The following is a 15,607-nucleotide window of genomic DNA, read 5'->3' as shown; positions in this document are numbered from 1 at the left end:
GAGAGAAATGGCCTTCCTGCCCACATTGATAACAAGTACCAAACATACCTCGACACTGCTCGATAGTATGTTTGCCTCCACAATGACTACAGTAGGGAGCTATCACAGAACTCCCTCGCTGTGATCCACTCGAACTCGAAAAAGACGACGAAGCAGAGCCAGTCTTCTTGAACTTCTTACCCCTCGGTCGCAAAGTAGGCTGCTGAGCTGACACCGGTGGTGGAGGAGTATACTGTGGACCTCCTCGCCTGAGTCCAGCCTCGGCTGCCTTGGCTCGTTCAACTGCCTCTGCGTAGCTGGTAGGCAATCCAGAAACAACATATGTATACAAGACAGGATGTAAACCATTTACAAACCTGTTATATTTTGCCCTCGCATTCCCAGCTACGTGAGGTGCATACTTCAGTAAAGTAGAAAACTTCGAAGCATACTCTGCAACAGACATCGTTCCCTGCTGCAGATTATTGAATTCATTCTCCTGAGCAGTATAATAAGAAGGAGAGGAATACTGCTCCAAAAACTGGGCCTTGAAGACATCCCATGTGACTTCAGTCCCGGCCTCTTTCAATCCAATCTCAGCGGCTTCCCACCAAGATTTAGCTCGGTCTTTCAGCTGATACAAAGCAAGTTTCAGTCTCCGAGCCTTGGAATACTCAACAATATTAAAAAAGTGCTCGATGTCCTTCAACCAGGCCTCAGCTCTTTCAGCACTCTCAGTGCCAAAGAACTTCGGTGGTTTCAGATCCTGGAATCGAGCCATCACAACATCCATGGACAACCCTTAAAATTGCCCAACAATCCTCTCAGTACTGCTACTCGCAGTTTCATTGGTGGGATCCATCTACAAATCAAAAGATGAATATCACAATTTCATATCAATTCATAATCTCATCGTCTCATATCATCATCTCATATCATCAATCTCATCAGATACTTACTCAAATCAAATCACATAAGAGCAAGTAATACAAATAAATCAAACACAAGCGCACAATTCATTTGTGCCTATTCAAGTGTACACAAGACTCAATAGAGCATTCCCAACTATGCTCTGATACCACTCTGTGTGGGGCCCTTAGCTCCTAATCGTTATTATAACACAATTTGATCAGGGTTAATTAATCACAGCGGAAAACGAGTTTAAAATTTCTTTACAACGAGCCCAAAATATCTCTTCTATAATTTAAATACTAAAAATAGTATCTAAATTCAAATCATAAAACACGCCCACACGAAATCAAAACCAATCACATACAAACATCTCATATCCTCGGGACATGTCCCGGTATATAGATACATATACATATATACTGGGAACAAGACATAAATATAAACCTCAGCCCAAGCTGTGGCTCCCTCCAGAAGTACCCTCTCTGGTCTCCTGATATCCTGGAGTACCTGCCATTGTCCACACACAAAGACAACAACAGCCCCCCTTGGGGGTGAGCAAAGCTCCGTATGGAACAACCAATCATATATACCACAGATATCTAAACAATGATATATGGTATGCAATGCATGTATGTCGTGGAGGTATCATGTCAAATGCCCATCCACTGAGCACATGTCAGAATCAATCGAATCGCTATCAAATCAAATTAATGCTCGAGCTGGCACACCGGCCGATATGGGAATACACATATGATAGCGTCGACGAAGCGCCATCAATCCCACATCTCATATCCAATCATATGGGGCCACAATTGTCTATGCTTTACGGGTCATATAATACCGGCATAGCGATTGTGTTCACAAACCCCGGAATCCAATCAAATCATATCAGGGTATCCAAGGATCATAGCTCAACGTGCATGTCATGTATCGATGTATGCATAAAATGATGTGTGTTAACAAAACATTTATTTTGTACATCGATACTCAAATCTCAATGTCATGTATGCCATATCAATTCATCAAATAGGCACATAGACACGTATTCCAATCCAATCCAATCAATCCAATCATATATCATATAATACAGATACCTGTCGTATGTTACCCGGTCGCAACATACCTCAATTCTTCGTTCCAGTTGATGTAGCTTGAATATATCAGTATAATACTTTATCTACATCAATAACATACTCATTCCAATCAATAACATTCTCCAAAATCATTAATATGAGTTTCAAATATCATTTGAAACTTCAAAAATTCATATCAAATCATAATCATATCATAATTCAATTCCGACTTCGAATACAAGTTTCTTGTCGGTTATTCTATTACATATCAGAAATTCACTTTCAAATACATGCTATTCCAGCACTTTGATATTTAAAGCTGCTGAAACTAGAAGAAAATTACCTCAGTCTGAAGCCCTCGACGCACAGATCACAAATATATAATTTGTTTTGCGTTTAGACGGCGTTTCGAAGTCGATTCAGGCGAAGAAAATCGGAATTCTCTCGTGTCTCTCTCGGTTATCAAATATGAAATGATAAGAAAGAAAGAGAAGAATCCTCGTTTTTATCACCACCCATACCGCGCTCGGGCGGTAGAATTCTCGCGCCCGAGCGCGAGAAATTCTGCCCCGAGTCTCGAATGCACCGCGCTCGAGCGGTCACAAATTACCGCTCGGGCGTGGCAAGTTCTGTCCGAGAACATGCCTTCATATACCCTGGCGCTCGAGCGGAAATTTTCTACCGCTCGGGCGCCACATGTTCTGTACAAAATGTTCGATTTTGTACTTATTGGCGTCCGGCCTTTCAAATCAAATTCATACAACCTCAATTCATCTACAATATTCATTTCTCAATTTCATTGTCATAATATACATCAAATACATAATCACATGACCATTTTATTACTTACCGATAATCACACCGGATTTACGATAACACGATACACGGTCCTTATAGATAGTCAGAACTGATAGATCCTTTAGACTGAGATAGAAGAGAATGAGCGGGGTAGATTGAATTTTCTTTCCTTGCATGTGATTGCTAGCATGAGAATTATTTCAATGTTGACTTACATTGTGTATGCTAGCATGATTTATTGTTTTCCCTATTACATGTTGTTGTTATCCGAGTTGATTACAGCATGTAATTACTAAGCCTGAATCAGAACCGAGTCTGGATCAGAGGTATATGATCAGAGAAGGGCTGAGACAGATTGTATAGATTATGTACTAATCTGTTTGATATTCAGATATACCGCCTCGAAGAATTTCAGAAAAGGGCAGTACCTCGTCTGAACAGATAGATGTATCAGAAACTCAGCTAGAAGAAAAGATGAAAGAATTTCAGCTATTGCAGCCGCCGATTCTGAGTGGTACCGAGACATCCGAAGATTGTCAGAATTGGTTTGATGATATAGAAATCTTGTTTGATTTACTTGATTGTACAGATGAACAGAGAGTTAAAATGGTACCTTATCAGTTACGAGCAGCCGCCAGGAGTTGGTGGATTACCAGTAGAAGAATGTGGGAACAGAGAGGTACAGTGATTTCGTGGAAAATATTCAGAACTGAATTTTATCGACGATTTTTCTCAGTCTCGTACCGAGAGGACAAGAAAGCAGAGTTTGAGAATTTGAGCCAAGGTCAATTGAATATTGATGAATATACCGCCAAATTCTCTACTCTACTGCATTTTGCTCCTCAGATAGCTGGAAATGATGAAGCTATAGTGAATCAATTCATCAGAGGGTTGAATTCAGATGTAGTTGCATTTATGAATCTGCAGCGACCTTACCATTTTGCTGACATCCTGAGTAGAGCAAAGAGAGCTGAGGCAAGTCTGATTAGACAATTGACAAGGTTGTGTGTGAAGCCACCTCAGACAGAGCAATCCCCTCTTCAATATGATCACGGCAGTACGAGTGGGAAGCAAGATGTGCTGAAAGCTCGAAAGAAGCCATTCAAGAAGTTGGGAAGCGAATCATCTAGCTCCAGCGTTTCTGGTCCAAGCCATACTGAAGTGTATTGCAGGAGTTGCGGAGGGAGACATCCCACCGAGCAATGCCAGGGAGTGACTGGTAGATGCAATATTTGTGGACAGCCGGGACACTTTGCTAAAGTTTGTCCCCAGAAGCGTTCCCGAAGATTGTAGGAAACAGAGTTCAACGGAAAACACAGATCCAGAATTTACAATGGGTACTATTCTTTATTATTCTATTGCATAGGTATTGATATATACTAATGCATTTGTTATGATTATCTTAGACTGAATTGCATTGATATATGTTGTATCTGTTGGGTTTGTATGTACTGTAGTATTGATGTCCTTGCGTGTTGAGGAAATGTTGATATCAGAGATTTCTGTATATATCGTATACTACAGTAAGAGGAGAATGAAATAGAAATAGATTATGATGTACTTGTGTTTCTGATTTGAACGCATTATTGATATGTATATGCTGAACAAGTACAGACATATTGTAGAATTTTTCCAGAAATGGTAAGAGTCAGATCAGAGATGATTGATCAGTGGAGATACCACGATAAGGATTCTAGATTTAGAATTCCTTTGATATCTGTGTTGTCTATGACTCGATTAATACAGAAAAGAACAGATAGTATCCTTATGTATTCAGTAGATCTACTGAAATCGAGCCTAACATTGACAGATATGTCAATAATGTATGAGTTGGCAGACATTAACCCAGATGAGATTTCAGATTGTGTGTTATATCAGAAAGATAGAGTTCAGAATTGAATTGAGATCATACATTGATTGTATGTTAGAATTCAGTACAGAATGATATTGAATGAACAGAATGATACAGAATGAATTGAAAGATCAGTAGAAGAGTACAGACCAAGAGTTACATCTGATGTAGTGTTTTCTTTGGCATATGTCAGTATCTTCAGAGATGTTCTGATGATTCTATGCTCATTGTATCTATGAGATTTTGATATAATGACAGCATTTGATTGATTGAATAGAATATCTGAAGATTGTATTGAATATTCTGAGAACTGTAATGATTGTATACAGAAATTATTCAAATAAGAATCCCGCTTGAAACAGATTGTATTCAGAGTATGCGTTATCTGAAGTTAGTATACAGATTGATTTCGATACCGTTGAGATTTCGATCAGTGATTGATAAGATACCGATATCAGAAAGACCTGAAATTTCAGAAATGTCAGAATTGTCAGAGATATATTTTTTCTGATTTGGCAGATTATTTTATTCGACTGTTGCTTTATATCTGCTGAGTATTGTTATTGCTCTAAATCAGTATTTGAGACCTCTTATATTGTTTGGGGAGCATAATTTATTTACAGATGAGATATACCAGTTGATCAGAATGACATGAAGATATTTATCAAAAATCCTTGTGTTATGAGTTCACTGAACTCACTAGATCTATATAGGATATTGATATTTCGTGTCTGATTTGATATTACTGTTGTTTTGAATCCGTATATGCTACAGATTAGTGTGAACTAGGGGGAGTATATACAGTTTCAACCGAATCAGAGTTGAATTCAAGAGTTACAGTAATTCAAGAATGTGATCAGAATGTTCAGAACTTGATTGTAATAATCAGAATAGGGTATCTATCAGAGTAACAGATATATGATTCTGTATTTTATATGAGACTAATTACCTTATGATGTCAAAATGTTTCAGAATTGTATAACATAATTGATATCGATAGTCAGAGCCGAATAACAGGTAGGTATTTCTTCTTTAAATTATGTTATTAACTGATTTGTTTATGCCAGTAGTTCGAAGTTGAAATCACAGATAATGTCAGAAATGCGTTGTAGTGACTTCAGTTGTCATGTTTGTGACTGAGAATGTATGATATTCGAACAGACAGTTTTGATATAGACAGATTAAGTCAGTTGTGACAGATTTGTACTGAAATTTTGGCAGAAATCGTACAGAATTGTACGAATTGTCAACAAATGAAGACAGAAATCAGAAGATTATTACAGATGTGTATGTTTCTGAATAGAAATGGGAGTGCATTTTATGGCTTTCGTAATGAAATTACCGCCATTTACTCCAGATTGAAATATTGAAATATGATATGATTGTGATTGACAAATTGTTCAATCTATATCTATCAGTTTGTACCAGATAACGTACAAACATGATCAAATGACACAGATCGATGTCAGAGAAGTGGTCAGAAAGATCAGAATGCTATAATAGATTAGGTCAGATTGTGATTTTGCTTGAGTTGTATTCGTGATAAAGTATAACATGAACTCTCTCTTAGATTGTTTTACAGATTGACAGGCAGTCAGAATGGGTTATCCAGCTATTGGAAGACCTTGGCACAATTTTAGTGCTGGATGTTAGCACTCATTGATATGATTTAATCTCACTGCGTGATAATAGCTATCAGTTTACCAGATAGGTAATGAGATAGTTATAGACAAGACGGGATACAGTGAATACTACAGATTTCTTTTGAAGAAAATTCGAAGGAAGATAAAGATAGTTCAGAATGGACAGACTTAGGAAACCAACGTCGGATGATAACGATTGGTATTTGAAGCTGAAGATGGGATATGTCCTTGATTGGGAAGAAACAGATTTGATAACAGCAGATGGTACTGATAGGTGATGAGCTGTAGATGGGTATACGGATGTTGTATAAACAACATGGCAAGATTGATTCTGTCGGAATTTAAGAAGTATTATGATAGTATACTTAATGAAGTCTTATTCCAGATTTGAAATCAGAGGTTGATACAAGAAAGAGATTTCCGAAGGGATTCAGTAAGATGAGAGTTTGATTTAAACTCAGTTATACGTTTCTTCTGATATAGTTAAATTGATTGTTTGTAAGTTCGAGGACGAACTCAGATCTAAGAGGGGGAGAAATGTAATGCCCGAGATTTAATTATTGTAATCAGACGTTGATTAATGGACATAATTGAGGTTATAAGAACTCAAATGACGAGGTCGGGCGTCGTTGCATGGTTAGCCAAGAATTTGGACAGAACCTTCGGCGCTCGAGCGGTAGAAAAGGACCGCCCCAGCGCCAATGCATCACAAATTAATGTCCGGGCAGAAGGTGTGGCGCCCGGGGGGTAGTTTTTGACCGCCAGAGCGCCAACAGGTAATTCGGGGACAGAGCGCCTCGCGCCCGGGCGGCAGATCTTGACCGCCCGAGCGCCAAAGGTTCTGTCCAAATTCTTGGCTAACCATGCAACGACGCCCGGCCTCGTCATTTGAGTTCTTATAACCTCAATTATGTCAATTAATCAACGTCTGATTACAATAATTAAATCTTGGGCATTACAGTCACTTTCTTTCTTTAAGTAAAAATGCGGGTATTCTTTCCATCATCGTCGAAAATAATTGTTCCTCGTATTCATTCTCGCAACTTATTTCTTTCATTTTATTTATATGTGCAAAATCCATCTTTTCTACTTCGATCATATATAAATATTATTTGTTGATTTTATCGTCCATTTCATTTGAAGAGTACGGAGAGGTAATATTTAATTTCGTTGATAATATTATAATTATATATTAAGAAGTAATTTTTTTGTATAATTTTTTTTATATAATACTTGTCATTTATTTCAGATATTAGAATCGTCCGTTGATATTATTACAAGTTCCGTATAAATACATCTGAGAAGATAATTTAATTAATTTTTTTAATATTTTGTTTGCATTATTTATATTATATTAATGTAATTATAATTTTATTCACTAACATTATATGATTAAGTATAATTTAGTTAAATAATATATTTTTAATTTTTAATTAATTTACGTGATATAATATTATATCTACAACAATTACAAAATTTAATTAATATACTTAAATTAATTAAAATAATTCTATTTACTTGATATTATATTATTTCTACAATAATTACAATAGTTATATTTAATTTACGTGATATAATATTATATCTACAACAATTACAATAATTTGAATATTAATTGTTTTATTGGAATTAGAATATGTATATAAATTACAGCCTTTATATTTACGTGAAATTTTATGTATAGTATATGTATAATTATAATATTAATTGTATTATAAATTACGGAGGTTAAAATTACGTGAAATTTTAAAACTTATCCTCAATATACTTTAAAAACATAACAAAATACTTTATAATTTCATTAGTATTAAGTACACTAATATTAACTCATTCTTATATTAAATTAAATTTTTTATATTAAAAATACTAACCTTGAAATATTTTCAAAAATCAAAAAATCATATTTATTATTTTTTTAATATTCAAACTATTTTTTTAATATCGCGATTAATATTAAAAATATACTATTTAATTAAATTATATTTAATCATATAATGTTAGTGAATAAAATTATAATTACATTAATATAATATAAATAATACAAACAAAACATTAAAAAAATTAATTAAATTACTTTCTCAGACGTAATTATACAGAACTTGTAATAATATCAAGTGACAATGCTAATATCTGAAATAAATGACAAGTATTAAAAAAAATTACACAATAAAATTACTTCTTAATATATAATTATAATATTATCAACGAAATTAAATATTACCTCTTCGTATCTCTTCAAATGAAATAGACGATAAAATCAACAAATAATATTAATATATGTTCGAAGTAGAAAAGATGGATTTTGCACATATAAATCAAATGAAAGAAATAAGTTGCGATAATGAATACGAGGAACAATTATTTTCAACGATGATGGAAAGAATACCCGCATTTTTACTTAAAAAAAGAAAGTGACACAGACATAATTCTTAGAATCCGTGACAGGCTTTCACGGATTTGTCTTAGCGACGATTGTTGGCTCAACCGTCGCAAAGAGTGACGGTTTGTTTACAGCGTTGCTAATAGCGACTGTTGTATACAACCGTCGCCGATCTCTGTTTTTTTTTTAAAAAAAAAAAAAATCCGTGCTCCACTTTCTTTTTTTCCTTTTTTATAAAAAAAATAAAAAATATGAATCCGGGACAGTAAGTCCCGGATTGTTATAGTTTTATAAAAGTTCAAAATTTACCATATTTTTACAATTATTTTTTAAATTTATAATATTTTTTAAAAAAAACCAGGGAAATTGGGACTTGTTTGGGCCAGAGAAAGTGACTAGCATTTATTCAGGCTTCAGGACCATTCATTCAGGGTTTTTTTAAAAATAATATATTTTTAAAACTTATTTATTAAAATATAATAGTTTCTAAAACATTACGAAAATATAACAATCCGGAGTTTGAAGTTCCGGATTCACTGTCCCGGTCAGAATCCGTGACAGACTGACACGGATTCTAAGAATCCGATTTTAATTTTTTTTTTAAAAAGGAAATCGGCGACGGTTTAACCAAAACCGCTGCTATACACGACGGTTTACCAAACATATTGTTTTAGGAAAAAGCATTTCTTAATTTTTTTTTAAAATTTTGGAAATTAACGACGGTTGTTTGATAAACTGTCGCAAATAGCGACGGTTTGATAAACCGTCGCCGAGTTCCTTTTTTAAAAAAAAAATTAAAATCGGATTCTTAGCATCCGCGTCAGTCTGTCCCGGATTCTGACCGACCTTCAAACTCCGGATTGTTATATTTTCGTAATGTTTTAGAAACTGTTATATTTTAATAAATAATTTTTAAAAATATATTATTTTTTTTAAAAAACCCATTCATATTTGTATGAATAAATTATAAATTTTTATTCATTATGGCAACTTTTGGAAAATAAATAATTAGAATTTTTAACAAACAAATTGGTACTTAATTAGAAATTTAATATATCTATACCTATCTAAATATATGAATGTGAATTGTGAATTTATATAAATGTCCTTACCTTCATTTAATAATAATCATTAATACATGTTTATTTTTTTTGTGAATTTACACATTCCATTTTTATTATTTTTTGTTTTCCATGTTTTTCATCTATTAATTAATGAAATTTAAAATAAATTGAAGAGAAATGAATTTTAGTCTTTCCAATCTATTAATTAATGAAATAAAGTGAAGAGGAATGAAATTTAGCCTTATTTTTTGTTGTAATGAAATTTGCACTCTATTTTTCAAATTTTACGTTATAACTGATACATAATTTACATAAATGTCCTTACCTTCATTTAATAATAATCATTAAAACATTTTTATTTTTTTAGAATTTACACACTCCATTTTTTTTCCCATGTTTTTCATCTATTATCTATACATATCTAAATATATGAATGTGAATTGTGAATTTACATAAATGTCCTTACCTTCATTTAATAATAATCATTAATACATGTTTATTTTTTGTGAATTTACACACTCCATTTTTATTATTTTTTTGTTTTACATGTTTTTCATCTATTAATTAATGAAATTTAAAATAAATTGAAGAGAAATGAATTTTAGTCTTTTCCAATCTATTAATTAATGAAATAAAGTGAAGAGCAATGAAATTTAGCCTTATTTTTTGTTGTAATGAAATTTGCACTCTATTTTTTAAATTTTACGTTATACTGATACATAATTTACCTAAATGTCCTTACCTTCATTTAATAATAATCATTAAAACATTTTTATTTTTTTGAGAATTTACACACTCCATTTTTTCTTTTTTTTTTTGTTTTTCCATGTTTCTCATCTATTAATTAATGAAATTTAAAATAAATTGAAGAGAAATAAATTTTAATCTTCATTTTTGTGATGAAATTTGTACTCCATTTAAAAAAACATATATTTAATGAAACTCGAAACGATAATATTAATAAATATTTTTTTGTTTATTTTCTATCAGCTATTAATGACTTCTAAAATAAATTGAAAATCTATACATATCTAAATATATGAATGTGAATTGTGAATTTACATAAATGTCCTTACCTTCATTTAATAATAATCATTAATACATGTTTATTTTTTTTGTTAATTTACACACTCCATTTTTATTATTTTTTTGTTTTCCATGTTTTTCATCTATTAATTAATGAAATTTAAAATAAATTGAAGAGAAATGAATTTTAGTCTTTTCCAATCTATTAATTAATGAAATAAAGTGAAGAGGAATGAAATTTAGCCTTATTTTTTGTTGTAATGAAATTTACACTCTATTTTTTAAATTTTACGTTATAACTGATACATAATTTACATAAATGTCCTTACCTTCATTTAAGAATAATCATTAAAACATTTTTTTTCTTTGATAATTTACACACTCCATTTTTTCTTTGTTTTCCATGTTTTTCATCTATTAATTAATGAAACTTAAAATAAATTGAAGAGAAATGAATTTTAATCTTCATTTTTTGTGATGAAATTTGTACTCCATTTAAAAAAACATATATTTAATGAAACTCGAAACGATAATATTAATAAATATTTTTTTGTTTATTTTCTAAGGCTATAAATGACTTCTAAAATAAATTGAAAAAAAAATGAAATTTAGCCACCATTTTTTGGAAAGTGGATCAGAATGTTCAGAATTCGATTGCGATAGTCAGAGCAGGGCATCGATCCGAGTATCAGGTTTGTGACAGTGCGTTATATGTGAATAATCATCTTGTTGTGCCAGATGTTTCAGATTTGAAACGACAGATATTGTCAGAAGCGCATAGAAGTCGATTCAGTATTCATCCTAGTGGCAAAAAACTGTACAATTATTTGAAAAGACAGTTTTGATGGAAACAGATGAAAGCAGATATTGCAGAGTTTTTTTCCATATGTCTGAATTGCCAACAAGTAAAAGCAGAAATAAAGAAATCAGGAGGTTTGTTACATAGCTTGTTTGTCCTCTTTCTTATCAAGCAGATATTTAAGGGCAGAGTGGTCAGTGAACACAATGACTTTCGACAAAATAAGGTATGAATGGAACTTATCAAGTGCAAATACTACTGCAAATAACTCTTTTTCAATGGCTGCATAATTTAATTGAAGCAGAATAATGAAATTTGCATTTTTGTTTGATTTCTATTTTTTTATTAATTAAGGAATTTTAAAATAAATCGAATAAAAATGAAGTTTACACTATTGTTCAAAATTTTATAGTTCTTCAATTTTTAGTAGGTTTTATGTGAAATATGTTCATTGTTATATAGTCCTGAGAAGGGCTGACCCAGTTATTTCAGGAGTGAAAAATAATTTTTTTTAACGATTTAATTCGGTTATCAGACATGTTTCACAAAATTCACTCGTGAAACAACCTTATAGGAGTTTCTGTGTCAATTTAATTTTTAACTTAAATAAATTAACATCTATGAATAACGTAAATAATAATAATTAATATACTTCTCTTCGCTTGTTTGTTTGTTTTTCCATCTATTATTTAATATATTCTAAAATAAATTGAAAAAAAATAAAATTTAGCCACCAGTTTTTAGAATAAAAGTTAAATTAAGCTTTCATTTTTTGAAATGAAATTTACACATAATTTTTTTTTTAAAAATAATATCTTTAATAAAATTTAAAATAATAATAATAAATACATATTCTATTGTTTGTTTTTTCCCAACTATCAATTAATTCTAAATAAAATTGAACAAAATGAAATTTATCCACCATTATTTGAAATAGAATTTATATTTTATTTGTTTTTAAAAAATATATCTTTAATATAATTTAAAATGAATATAAGAATAATAAAATTTATATTATATTTTTACAGAATGAATATATCCTTATTTTAAAAATAATTCTTTTTGTTTGACTTCTCTCTTCTTTTTTTGTTCGATTTATGAATTTTTATAGTTCTCCAATTTTTGAATTGGTCTTATGTGAGCCGGTCTCATGGATATATCTTTCAAATGGGCCAACCAATCAATTTTCAGATAGAAAAATAATGATTTTTCATGATTATGGTATGATATGAGACATGTTCCCGTGAAATAACCTCGTAGGAGTTTTTATGAAATTTTTGTTTTAAACTTGAGTAAATTAGCATTCATTAATAACGTAAATAATACACGTTTAATAATTTGAAAACTCTAATAAAATTATGTGAATTTACATATATGTCCTTATTTTCGTTAAATAATATTAATAAATACATGATTTTTTTTGTTCGTTTTCAGGTATTAATGAATTTTATAATAATTGAAGAAAAATGAAATTTTAATTTTGGATTTCAGGTGTTAATGAATTTTATAATAATTGAAGAAAAATGAAATTTTAATTTTGGAATGAAATTTAAAGATTTTTTAATAAAAAAAATTATATCTTTAATGAAATTTAAAATAAGCGACACAATGTCAGCAGCTTAACTCACAAAAACTTCACTGGAGTTCATTCATCACAATACTACCTTCAGTCTTGCACGCTTAACCTAACAAAACTGAATGATAGTGAAAGATTTATCTTTTAGTTCGAATGTTGCTTAATCTTTATGTCAAAAGTTATATTTGGAGCCACGACGCAATATTTATTTCTTATAATTGTGATTTATCGTGCAAAACCGTATACTAATCAAATGGTGAACATAATGAGGATTGCATTGACGTGGCTGTCAATTTGCCAAATTGTAAAATCCTATGCATGACAAACACAAATAATCGTTTGGTACAATAAGAAAACACTTCAAAAGAATCAAAATGAGTTTAAATTAATTTTATGTGTAATAATTACTCTTATATACATCCAATGGATAGAAAAAGAGAAATAAAAATGAATTCAAATCGTTTTTATGTAAACAAATTACCAATACATAACCCAAGTTTTAGATCACACTAAAAAAAGGTGATCATTACTTTACTTCTTTATGTTACGGGTATAGAATAACAATCACAATTGAAGATGATAACGAGATGACAAGAATAACATTATTTGAAAAAATTGGAGCGTTTTTTGTTGAATGTTCTATTGAAGATTTCATTCAAATTCATGACCAGGTATAAGATAAAACAAACAAATGATTTTATATCTATATAAATATTGCATCTAACAATAAAAATTTTCAACACAGAATTTACCAAATGACACATATAAAGATTCGCTAAATCAACCAAGCTCCAAGCTCCACACATTCTTGTTCAAGTTGGATAATTCAGTGGAAAAACGTGATGAAGTGTTAAAAATTGTGGCAGAAGCTATTGAGATACATGACAATTATCCAACAACAAATGTCAATATCAAAAAACGGATATCTCGGAAGATTATCGAGCCAACTAAACAAAGCAGTGTACCATCAAATGTAAAAAATCAAATGAAATAAACATCAACAAAAACATGAAGATCCATGAAGACGAAGATGAAATAGAGATTCGAGATGAAGAAACAATTGCCAAGTACAAAAAAAGAGATGAGAAGATAAAAACCGACGGTCACAAAAATATTTCAAGAGGTCTTCAAATCAAAGAAAAGAAAATGTGATGATTTCATTTGTAACAAAATAATTAATTATTTATCTATTCAAAGTTATTCTTATTTCAAAAATAATTTAAACATATTTGAATAAAATTATCATATACAAATTATCTCTATTTCTCAACGTGCAACGCACGTGCATTTATCTAGTTGATACAAATATGTCGATTTGTTATGTTTTTGCTTCTTAATTAATTCGGTTTCTTATTGCTTGTTTATTGAAGAATTTTTTTTTCTTTCTGATTTTATAAACAAATATATATAGTATTTATTCATGTACATTTTTTAGTGTTCATTTGGATGAAATAATAAAAAAAAATGTTTTGTGAAACTGAAAAATATATTTTATTTTTGAAATCATTCAAATGTCCATCAACACATAGAGTCTTTATTTATGTATATTTTTAATCTAAGTAAAAAAATTTGTCATATATTTAAAAAGCAAGATGGTATAATTTAAATTAAATAATATTAACTTAGAAATATATGGAAGTATAATATATTCCGATGACTTATATAATACCCAAATTGTAATTGATAATTTCTCCCATACAAAGAAGTGCGATAGATGAAAATAATTTTGAACAAAGTAAAAAAAATTATAAAATTATTTATCGGTGTATATATTATCACTATTTCAAATGGGGAACATCTAAAAAATATACCAAATGTAAGATTAATTTTTGTTTTTACCATCAACAATGCAACTCAAAAATTTTAAAAATCATACATGTTTGGATTATTCGTCGACGTTCCCAAACAATGAACTCCAAATAATTGCATGTTTAAAATTATAACAATTGAATATATGATTCGTTATAAAATCAAATACTTGTCACTGTAATCGAAATCTGTATAAACGATATATCACTAGACTCAAATGTTTTAACGAATACAAAACCAAGACATCATATTTAAGTTATTCTCCAAAATAAACAATTGCAGCTACACAACATCTCTTTTATAAACAGGAACAAAATGTGAAATTGTACTTCAAAAATTAGCCGACAAAATTTTGACATAAATCTATCTAAATGATCACCCTTTATCTTTAATTCTTTATCGCAAACGTACAATAATATAATAGTGTTTGATTAAGATTTTGTAAAAAAAAAACTAAAGTCATTTAACACACACTTATTTATTAGATTAGATTACAGTAGTTCATATGTGTGAATTTTTATTTTTCTGACAAGTTTTAATTTTGCTTGTGAACTAAATGACTATAAATTTAAAATTTGATTAATTTCATTATCAGGTCAAATGATGCCAAAAAAGTAGTAATTTTGTCGGCAAAATTTGGAAAAAAAATCTATCTAAATGAAAGGATGAGATTGAAGCAATGAAAAGAAGTAGGCC

This window comes from Primulina eburnea, chromosome 12 (genome assembly GCF_022965805.1).
Source record: "Primulina eburnea isolate SZY01 chromosome 12, ASM2296580v1, whole genome shotgun sequence".
Taxonomy (NCBI): domain Eukaryota; kingdom Viridiplantae; phylum Streptophyta; class Magnoliopsida; order Lamiales; family Gesneriaceae; genus Primulina; species Primulina eburnea.
This window is presented reverse-complemented; position numbering follows the sequence as displayed.